The sequence below is a fragment of the Dermacentor silvarum genome, chromosome 6, assembly GCF_013339745.2.
Source record: "Dermacentor silvarum isolate Dsil-2018 chromosome 6, BIME_Dsil_1.4, whole genome shotgun sequence".
NCBI lineage: Eukaryota > Metazoa > Arthropoda > Arachnida > Ixodida > Ixodidae > Dermacentor > Dermacentor silvarum.
Window position 1 is genome coordinate 45100699 of NC_051159.1, and position 11712 is coordinate 45112410.

Sequence of the window (11712 nt, forward strand, 5' to 3'; positions counted from 1 at the left end):
AAAGCAAAGATCAATTTTAAGATGAGTCCCCACAAGCGGTGAACACGAAGAACCCGATGTGATGATGATCATGTGCAGACGATGAAGAAATACCTCAGAAATACCCATATTGCGAGCGGCCAGCCTGGTTTCTGCAACTGCAACTGCAGCAAGGGACGGAGAACGTCATGTGAAAGGCTGCTGCATACCAGAGAAGTGGACAATATCGGCAGCGCGACAGCGGCGGTCAGTTGGAACACGGCCGCTGTAAAAAAAAAAACGAAAAAAAAAAGACGCGAGTTTGCCCTAGGCTGCGCAAAGCTCAAGACACAGCGAAGCTGGCCGATTGATTGCGTCTCTTGGTTGTAGCTGGGTTGAGCTTGGGTATGTCGAGGTTTAAACTTGGTCATAACTACGCCTATACTCGTGTAGCTAGGTTGAACTTTGTCGTAGCTAGTTTCGGCATTGGCTGCGCCTGAGTTGAGCTTGGTTATGCTAGGAAGTCTGCAAGCGTGGTGTACGCGTATAGCGTAGTGCGTATGACGCTTGCCCTATACGATCGTGAGAACCCGGGCTGAAATCTCGCCTCGCAAAGGAAGTTAACATTTTTTTCTCTCTGTCTTTCTTTCTTTCTCTCTCTCCTTTATTCTTCTCTCCTTGTTTCTCTTTCTCTCTCTCTCTATATATATATATATCCTTCTTTCTTTCTCTCTCTCTCTCTCTCTCGCTCTCATTTTGCTTTTCTCTCTCCCAAAGGAAGTTGTGTTGCAATCGTCATTAGAATGCAATTATGTGGTTCCCATAAATGCACGTTCTGCAAGCGTGGGTGTATAGCGCAGTGGTTATGACGCTCGCCTTCGAACCGTGGGTAGCCGGGTTCGAATCGTGGCTTGCCAAGAACTATACTGCAAAAGGATGGACAGTTGGGCGAGTTGGTACGGTAACATATTCTTGGTTTAAGCGCAAAAAAACACGGACGGAGGTAGAGGCAGACAGTACGAGCGCTAACTCACAACTAGATCATTATTGGAAAGAACAACATATATGAGTGCTTGCAAAAACCGTAGCATAGAAACATCACATGGTCTAAATGATAACAGTTACCAGATAATACAAATCAGAAAACGGTGAAGCTGAAAAAAATTCAAATAAGAAAACGCACTACTTCCCACTGCCGAACGTCCTGAGCAAATAATGAAATTTACTGCCTAATAATGATATTGATGCCTGGCTAACACAAGTTTCTCCTAGTCTTTTTATGTGAAATGCCTCAATTATTTCGCGCGTAGTTTGGCATTTGTGTCTAGAAAGCACTTTTGTGTCCTCAAACAACGGTTTACAACCGCACGTAAAGCAATGCGAGGCTAGATGAGAAACATTGGGATTGTTAAGTGAATGCTGATGTTCGTTTAGTCTAATATTGAGGCACCTGCCGCTCTGTTCAATATTAGCTTTACCGCACTTGAGTGGACTGTGATAAACAATGCCTGTGTCACAATGTACTAAAGGGGACACGCGCCTAACACCACAATAATTTTTTTCTTTTTACTCGCCTCCGCTCAAGTTGTGAGCTTGTTAGATCTGGTTGCGAGTTAGCACTCGTCCTGTCTTCTGCCGCCGTCCGTGTTCGTTGGCGCTTAAACCAAGAATATTTAGCCAAGAACGTTCATTGTTTCATTTATTTATTTATTCATTCATTTCTCTCGGGCGGTGAGCGCAGGCGCGCCGGGATGACGTCACGGCACGTGCGCATTAGCGCGCAGCCGGCAGAAGCTCGGCGGAGCCGTGTTGCCTAGTTTCCATGGCTACGGCGCGGCAATTTCTAGATACGAACCACAAATTACGGCCGGCTTAAACAGCTTCGCCGTTAAAATGTTAGGATGGATTGTTGGGCGCGTTGGTTAAGCATGATCTGAAGTGAAGGCGCGAAAACGACGACGGACGAAGAGAGAACACACCCACAGGGCGCCACTTCCAACAATGTTTAATCAGTAAAAAAACGCCACTGTTTTATACAGGGAGCGCTATCACAGTTTCTCAGTGCGCGTTCACGTTCAGGTAAAGCAGTTCTTTGCGCGATAGTGAAACACATGCAAAGAACAGACGCCGCGACATGCACAATGAGCACCACAGCAGACAAGCACAAACGGAAAGGGCGCGAACGCGGAGTTTCTCTTCTCCACCTCCAAGTGCCTATTGCTACATATGCAAACAAGAAAGAGACGCCGCGAACTTTACAGCGAGCACCGCGGCATCGAAGCACAAACGGAAAGAGAGAAAGAGTGGTTGTGGAGATGAAGAGGCGCTATTAAAACGGAAAGGGCGTGAACGCAGCGATTCTCTTCTCCACCTCCAGGCAAGAGCACTAGACGGGCCTGATTATTCGGCTCGGCCCGGGTCCGCTTTATGACGCCCGAGCCCAGCACGGGCCCGGTCGTTCATTACCAAGCTTAGCCAGGGCTAAGACCACGCCCGGCCTGGTAGTAAAAGAAATGTTTTTTTTTTTATCACAGATTGTACTGTAGGTGTCAGACTTACCTTCTCGAGGTCTAATCAGCTGCAGTGTATAAGCAATAAAAGACCGAAATGTTTGTTTCTCCCATGGGAACATCTGTGATCTGGCCCATTGCCTGTGCTGTTATTTTTCCGCTGGTTTGCCTGCATCTACCTTGACCGTACGATTTGGTCCTGTGAGGTTATTTAACATGCGAATATATATATTGAGAGATAATGGTTAGGCCGTTATCTCCTTGTATCCTTTTATTTCAGCGAGCGAGACGCCCACTAATACGGTCCGAGTGGTGATGATGAGTATGTACAGGTGAGGAAGATGAAATGGACACGCAGTGCTTACAATATATATATATATATATATATATATATATATATTGTAATGAAGTGGAAGCACAAGCTCGATAACACGGGACAAAAGGGGAAAAGAAGAGGAAGAGAATAGAACAGCCGGCCCAGTGAACGGGTGCTGTGCCTGTCTCCTGTTCTTTCCTTTACAATGGCGCAGTCGACTAATACTGAGACTTCAGAAGACCTGGCCCCGAGCATCGCAAGCGGACGGACACTACCGGGACCGCATTCGTCGCCGCAAGTATTCGCCACATCATCTGGGGACGGCGTCCAGGCATCCTCAGTGGTTCTCGCGGACGACGGCGCTAGTGAGTTCAACCAAGCCTCTCCGCTGTCTCAAAACGACTACAGACAATGACCGACGCGTTTGCTTCAGTCGTCGGACAAAGCACGCTTTTACTGCAAGCGCCGACGACTCTTCCTAATTTCTATGGTTTCCAAGAGGACCCTGTAACTTGGGTACGTACCATAGAGTCTGTCGCTAATAGTTACGCGTGGACAGACGCCGTGAAGAGGTCCATGGCAGAAGGTCATCTCCGAGGTGCAGCTCAGCTTGGAAGTTGTTTGAAGGACGAGCCTATCCAGCTTGGTCCAGCTGGACCGCGGCGCTGCTCTCTACTTTCGAGAACTTGCCAAGCGCCTATGACACTCGCTTTATGCAGATGCGGTCACGCCAACAAGCTCCAGATGAAGACATAGCCGAGTACATTTACGTCAAGCTGTGGCTCCTCAGCACCTGCAACCTTACCTGGGCTTCCCCAGTGGTGAAGAAATATGTCATAGATGGCATCCACGACCCCACGCATGCTGTCGTCCTGTCCGTGTATGCGTTAGAGACAGCGCCTGACGCTTTCGTCCGCAAAGCTTCAGTGCTACAGACACGCCTAGACGGCGTCCGGCTGCCACCACACAGCCGTGTGCTACTTCTCAAGCTCCCCGGCTGCAGTGTGGAAGCCCCTCCGTTGGCGACGCTAGCCACTGCGCTAGCCAAGGGGTGCAAGACACAAGACATCAAATGCGATACCAGAGCAGCACAAGGTCGTTGGTGTCAATTCGCGCGAACAATACCGGAGAGCTGACGGCGCTTGTAGGCACAGGCGCTGAGCGTTCAGCGCTGCTTCGGCGGCACGCGCCTGCCATTCTCCATCCCTCGACTCAGGCACCCTTGCGATGCTTAGGAGGAAACGTACAGCCAGCAGGCACCATTGACCTGCGGCTACACACAACCGCTGGTGCAACGCACCTACGCGACGTGCCCGTCTTCGACGACTTACCTGCCGACATCATTCTTGGCGCGGACTACATCCTTTCTAACGACGTGCAATTGAACATTGAGGGCGGTTAAGTTATGCTGCGCTCCACGCCCTCCTGCGCGCCTCCGACTGAGTCACAAAGAGGTGAACCTTCCGGCAGGAAGACCCTTTCTAGCGTTCTCGAGCAACATCGCGCCCTGTTTGCCGACAACAATGCACAAGCTTCCCGGTACTGACTTGCTTGAGCACGGCATTCAGACAGACAGTCACCCACCTATATGCGTACCAATGCGACGGTATGCTGAACGCGAACGGTCTGTCATTACCGAACAAGTGAGGGAGATGCTGGCTGCTGGCGTGATTAGACCATCGTGCAATCTTCGGGCCGCACTTGTTGTCCTTGTTCGCAAGAAAAACGGCACTTAGCGGCTCTGTGTTGATTATAGAGAGCTCGACAAGCATACTATACCAGGACTCCTACCCACTGCCCTGCATTGACGATGCCATTGATAAAGTACGGAATGCAAGATTCTTTTCGTCGTTAGACCTGCGGGCTCAAGGTGCTGACGATGTCGCTGTAGATGACAAATTAAAAACCGCGTTGTCAATCGACAAATCAATGTCGCCTGAAGAAGGCAAATTTAAAACCGCGTTCCGCACACCAGTCAGGTCTTTACGAGTTCAACCGTACGCCTTTCGGCTTACGGACAGCTCCCAGCACGTTCCAGCGTGCTATGAACACCGTGCTGGGTCCGTTTAAGGATCATGGCTGTGTTGTGTACCTCGATGATAGCTTAGTTGTGGGCACAACAGAACATCTTCGGAACCTTGACAAAGTTCTTGAGAGGCTCTACAACGCTGGATTCCGACTAAACCGTGAGAAATGCCAATTTGGATTTACGGCCATCTCGTATCTGCGTTACTCCATCTCTGAGAAAGGCGTACAGCCTCTCCCTGAAGGAATATCAGCCGTTACAAACTTCCCCACTCAGACGTGCGTTAAGAATCTGCAGTCGTTTTTGGGCATCGCGTCTTATCTGCGAAAGTTTGTTGCCAACTTCGCTTCGACAGCGGCTCCCCTTACTGACCTGCTCAAGAAAAATACGCACTTTAAAAAAGACCAATCACAAGAATGTGTGTTCCAATCGCTAAAACATCAGCTGACCAACTGCCCTGTACTGAGCTACTTCAATGAAGACTGGGCCACAGAGGTGCACACAGACGCTAGCCAGGTTGGACTCGGAGCAGTACTTGTGCAGCGCGATCCAGATGGTGCTGAACATGTTGTCGCCTATGCCAGCCGAAAACTTTCAGATGCTGAAAGTCACTACCACTCCAACGAGCTGGAATGCCTAGCTGTTGTGTGGAGCCTTGACGACAAATTTAAGCACTATCTGCTTGTTCGGCATTTCACGGTGGTAACCGATAATGCTACAATTTCATGGATGTTCTCAAAGCAACACCTGAAGCATAAATTCGCACACTGGATAATACGACTACAGAAGTATGATACAGCGTCCGACATCGCGCCGGCACTCTAAACCATGTGGCTGACGCATTGTCGCGAAATCCTAGTGGGGACGACTCGTCTAGATTGAAGAAAGCCTGGATATTATTTTCACAGCAAGACGTAGCCGAGGCCCAACGCCAAGACACTGACGTGGCGGCTATCATAGCTTCATTTGCGGACGCACAGAACAGCAACAAATTTGTCATGCGTGACGCAACTCTCTATCGTCGTCTATGGAAGAATAAGTGGCAAGTTGAAGAACACCTTCTAGTCATCCCTGCTTCGTTGCAGCCTGGTATTCTTCACGCCATCCACGATACACCTGAAGGCAGACACATAGGTCAGCGAGCGACACTGAAAAAAGTACTCGAGTGCTTCTGGTGGCCCAAAATGAGTAAGAGTGTCCGTGATTACGTTGCTAGCTGCGAAATATGCCAACGATACAAGCGGCTTCCAGGGTGCCAGCCTGGGCTACTCACACCCATTCCACCTCCTGCTACCATATTTCACACAGTTTGCGTCGACCATGTTGGCCCCCTACCAACGACAGCGGCTGGCAATCGCTACATCCTCATTGCTGTTGACCATCTATCCAAATTTGTGGAGGTGGCCGCCGTGCCTTCTCTGGCACCAAGCTACGTGACAATATTTTTGACAGACCGATTTGAACTGAGGCATTGTCTTCCGAACAAACTAATATCCGATCGGGCACCCACCTTCCACAGCTCCGAACTCCGCGCCTACCTACGCCATGCCAGAGTTGAGCACCACTATGCCTCAGCGTACCATCCGCGAGCAAACGGCCTGACGGAGAGAGATAATCAGACAATTCAATCACGTTTGGCTCCCTACTGCAGAAATAGTAAGCCTGGAGAAGCAGATTGGGACGAACATCGTCCAGGCTGCTGCTTACTCAATGAACAGTTCACTACAGAACTCAACTGGGAAATCGCCGTACGAAATAGTCTATATCCAGTTACTCCGCGTTAACGCGCTCAATTTGAATACCCCGATATGATTTGGACGCCCCGTCGCGCGACAGACATGCCGCAATATTCGAGACGGAGCTCGCAAGAGTGCCGCGAGAGCCCAATACGTTCAAAAGCGTCATTACGATCGTCACCATCATCTCGCGCCGCAGTACCAGATAGCAGGTGAGGTGTGGGTCCAACGAGGTAGTCGACCGCCGGGCAAGAAGCTGTGCGCGAAATTTGAGGGTCCCTTTGTGATCACAGAACGCCTGGGGAAGAACACTTGGCGTGTTCGCACTCTGGATAAACAGGGAGCCTTCGACAGGAGAAGAAAGAACAATTTTGCCGTCCACGTGGCTCATCAAGAAGAGGGTCCACCTACAAATCTGATGTGGTTGTGCGCTGAGTTTCACAAATGCAGTGTGGCCGATTGTAATGAAGTGGAAGCACAAGCTCCGTAACACGGGACAAAGAAGAGGAAGAGAATAGAACAGCCGGCCCAGTGAACGGGTGCTGTGTATCTGTCTCCTGTTCTTTATATATATATATATATATATATATATATATATATATATATATATATATATATATATATATATATATATATATATATATATATATATATATACTGTCGCAACGTCATATAAAGAGGTCGAACAGCCCTGATCACGAGGAACAGCAGCAGGTCGCCTTTTTAATACCGCGCGCTACTGCGACTTCTTCTTCTTCGCCACGCCTTGATAGAAACGCGCATGCCTGCTCGCATATTATGACCGCATCACAGGTAGCTTCTACTGGCCCGGCTTGCCCGCCAGTTTAGCGAGGTATGTCGCTTCCTGCGCCCTTTGTCAGCGTTGAAAGTTCCGCATACATCAGCCCCAAGCGGACAATTGCCACCGGTTCTGTGTCCATCGCAACCATTCAAAGTCGTTAGCATTGACCTATATGGTCCTCTTCCTGTGACTCTCACCGGTAAACGATGGACTGTGACAGCCGTTGGCGACTTGACACGCTACGCCGAAACAACTTGTGTGAGTTCTGCCTCAGCTTTTGAAATTGCTGCATTCATACTTCAAGCCTTAGTACTGCGTCACGGCTCTCCTTGCGTCATCCTGAGTGAACGTGGAAAAGCATTCCTCTCGCAACTCCTAGACGAAGTACTCAGAGTCTCCGGAACCACCCACAAGACTACTTCCAATTACCATCCGCAAACCAACGGCCTAACAGATCGATTTCATCGCGCGCTATCAGACATGATAGCCATGTACATCGAACCAGATCACAGAAACTATATATATAGGGCGCAATTTTGACATTCGTGACTTTTGCGTATAATACCGCCGTACAACGCACGACCGGTTACTCGCCATTCTACCTTGTCTATGGCAGTTCGCCCTCTTCCTGTCTTGACGTCTCTTTCTCCGCGCGGACTGTCAATCGATGTTCATCCTCCTGGGAAGAATATGTGTCCCGCACTCTGCGTTGTCGCCAGCTCGCCCGCATCAACATCGAAACACGGCAACAGGACCGCAAGCAACATTACGAATCCTCTCATCGTGTCGTGTGCTTGCGCCCTTGCGAGGAAGTGCTGCTCTGGACACTAGTTCGTACTCCTGGCTTGTGCGACAAGTTTCAGCCTCGGTTCATCGGTCCCTCCAAAGTCTGGGGGCAGACCTGGCCGGTTAACTATCGCGTGGCACATCTTAGTCGCTGCCCCGCTGCTGAGGTTTTCCACATTTCCCATATGAAGCCTTTCACGAGGCGTTCTCCGTCCCCTTGAATTGCGGCCAGGATGGCCGCTTTCGCGCGGGCGAAATTAGTGTGGGCATTTAAGAAGCTATTAAGTTGCATCCGTACATGATCATCATCACGTTGGGGTCACATGGCGTTCTTACTCATCGTCGCTTGTGGGGCTTTCGCTTGAGTGTAAGCTATGCTTTGAGCGTGGTCGGTTTGCCCCATCTCCGACGCGTAATCAACGTCGTGATAACTGCTGCATCATCATTTTGCTGTGGGTATGAGCCACATATGACGTGGTTTGTTTGGCTCCTGCTTTTTGCTCACTTTTCGAATGCTTATTTGGCGTGTGTCCTTGAACTTTCTACATTTTTGGATCCGTGAGGTGAAGAAGAATACGCCGATACCCGATTTTATGGGTGGGTGGACTTTTGTGCCTTTTACTGCCGTTTTTCTATGAACCCCGACGTGATTGTGTGTTGACCCTAACTGCGTTAGGTTTAGGAATCGCTCGCCCGCCTCTTCTTTTCCACGTACTTCGTGATGATGGACTGTGAGGTGGAGATGAGATTTTACCTCCTGAGGACTTTACTAAAGACTCCGGGTGGCAGCTCGTTGCCGCCAGACGTTCTTCAGCGAGAAGGAGAAACGCGGCTGCCAATCAGATTGGCGCCAATGTGATCGAAGTTCAGCCTAACGCCGGTTCCAACGCTCGGTGCCGCCCCGACCACGCGGGCATTAAAAGCAAGATTATTCGAGGGGGCAGGATGCCTCCGCTGCCCAAGGAGGAGGCAAAGATCATCGTGCGGCCTAGGGGAGGTCTGTGTATCAGCAAGGTGGGACCTACTGCGGTTGCCGACGCCATATGGCAGGCTGCCGGACTCGATTCGGCGACACGGGACACCGACATGATGTGTCCCAACTTTTAACAAAATATAATGGTGATCAGCACACCCAACAGGAACAACGCTGCACGCTATGTCGGTATCTCGGGCATCTCCGTCGCCGATCGACGCTTTGAGGTGAGCGCTTACGAGGCCGCCCCCCACTCCACGTGCAAGGGCGTCATCCGCGGCGTCTCCCTCAGCGACGAGCCTGCGGTGATGGACAAAAAGCTCGTCAATCCAAGAAACCTCACGGCGCTCGGCGCCAAAAGAATCAAGAACACCGGCACCGTGGTGGTTCTGTTCGACGGTTACAAGGTGCCCAATTTTGTCTCGTACGGCGGCATTATCGTCAAGTGCACTTTATTTCGCAAGCAAATGGACGTGTGTTACAGCTGCGGAAGACTCGGGCACCGCTCCGACGTCTGCCCTTCGCCCGACGAAGCCATCTGCAGGGGATGCGGAGAAGCAAACCCCGATGCTCAGCACAGGTGCGATCCCAAATGCAAGCTCTTCGGAGGCGACCACCTTACGGCCGCCCAGGAGTGTAAGCGAAGATTCCAGATACCGTATCTCGTCAGGCGCAGACGGGGGGAACGCTCCCGTGCCCTCAACGACGCGAATCAAGCCCGGCAAGCATCGCCTCAACGCCGATCTGGCCGCAGCCGCTCCCGGTCCAGGGAGAAATCCAGGGCTCGTGGACGCACCGTCTCCAGGACCAGGTCCAGGTCGGGATCTCACTCTACCGGTGGTTGCCTAACCTGACCCAGAACACCTCCCTGGAGCTCCGTTCGGATCGCCGAACACTGACTTCCGATATTATCGTTAATGGTGACGTGTACCTTGCACCTTGTGGTCGCTATATATCTAAGGGACTTACCATTCCTCCGAACCTGGTGCGTTTTCAGGACAGTAGAGCTTTGGTCATTGCACTCAACTTCTTCGCCACTTCTTCGAAGAAGTTGCACTCAACTTCTTCGCCAGGGCACCACAGTGACTTGCTTTGCTGAAACCGAACCTCCTTCGCTGGTTCCGCTTTGTACAGAATCACCACTTGCCTCTGGCGTTACTGATGATCATGCTGCAACCGTTGCTCTAACTGCCACGATAAATCTGGCTATGACTGTTGCGCAGAAGACAGAACATTTAGCCCTCCTTCAGAAACACAGCATTTCGTTTGACGCCCAATCCAAGATTCTGGGGCGCACTTCCGTCGTGGTACATCGCATCGACACCGATGGCAGTTCAATTGTGCGCAGCCGCCCATATCGCGTGTCTTCCGCCGTGCGCAAACGCATAGACGACAATGTTGCTGACATTCTCCAACAAGACATCATCCGCCCGTCGTCCTAGCTCAAGGTCGTCGCCAGTTGTGTTGGTCCGAAAGAAGACGTGCTCTGTTTCATTTTGCGTCGATTATCGCGCCCTTAATAAGATCGCGCACAAAGACATATCCGATGCCACGAATTGACGATGCCCTAGACACCCTTCAGGGCGCTCAATATTTCTCAAGCCTCGACCTCTAGAGGGTCAGGGTATTGACAAATACCTATGCACGAAGCGGACAAGGACAAGACACCCTTTGCAACACCGGACGGACTTTACGAGTTTAAACTAATGCCTTGTGGTTTATGCAACGCTCCTGCAACTTTTGAACGGCAATAGACACTGTCTTGCGTGGCCTCAAGTGGAAAACTTGTTTGTGTTATCTCGACGACATTGTTATTTTTTTTCTACTTTTCGTCAGCACCTTGAGTGTTTGGACGTAGTTTTGACGTGCCTTTCCAACGCTGGACTTCAGCTAAACACAAAAAAGCGCCACTTCGCCAGCAAGAACATCGTGTTGGGTCACCTTGTCAGTAAAGATGGCATCCGACCGGACCACGTCAAGGTTGCTGCGGTGCTTCACTTCCCTCGTCCAGAAAATCAAAAACACTTACGAAATTTCCTTTGCCTGGCGCCTTACTTCCGCCGCTTCATAAATCACTTTGCTGCTCAACTCAGGCACTGCCTTCACTTGGACAGACAGCTGTGAGTTTGCTTTCCAAGCCCTGAAACGTGCATAAACATCGGACCCAGTCCTGAGTCACTTCAATGAGAACGCCCCTACTTTTCTGCACACCGACGCTAGCGGCCATGGAGTCGGTGCTGTCCTTCTACAGAGGGATAGCGCATCTCGAGCGAGAGTTGTTGCGTATGCCAGTCGCCCACTCACGGCAGCGGAAGAGAACTATTGGATAACCGAGCAGGAATGTCTCGCAGTAGTTTGGGCCGTACAAAAGTTTGGCCCATACCTTTATGGACGACACTTCACGTTAATTACCGACCACCACGCCTTATGCTGGTTATCATCACTCAAAAGTTTGTCTGGACGCCTTGGCCGCTGGATAATCCGTTTGCAAGAGTACACTTTTGACGTTGTGTATAAGTCTGGCAAAAAACATCAAGATGCCGACGCTCTCTCTCGCTGCCCCCTGCCACTTTCATCTTTGAGAGACTCCCTTGATTCTTCGCCC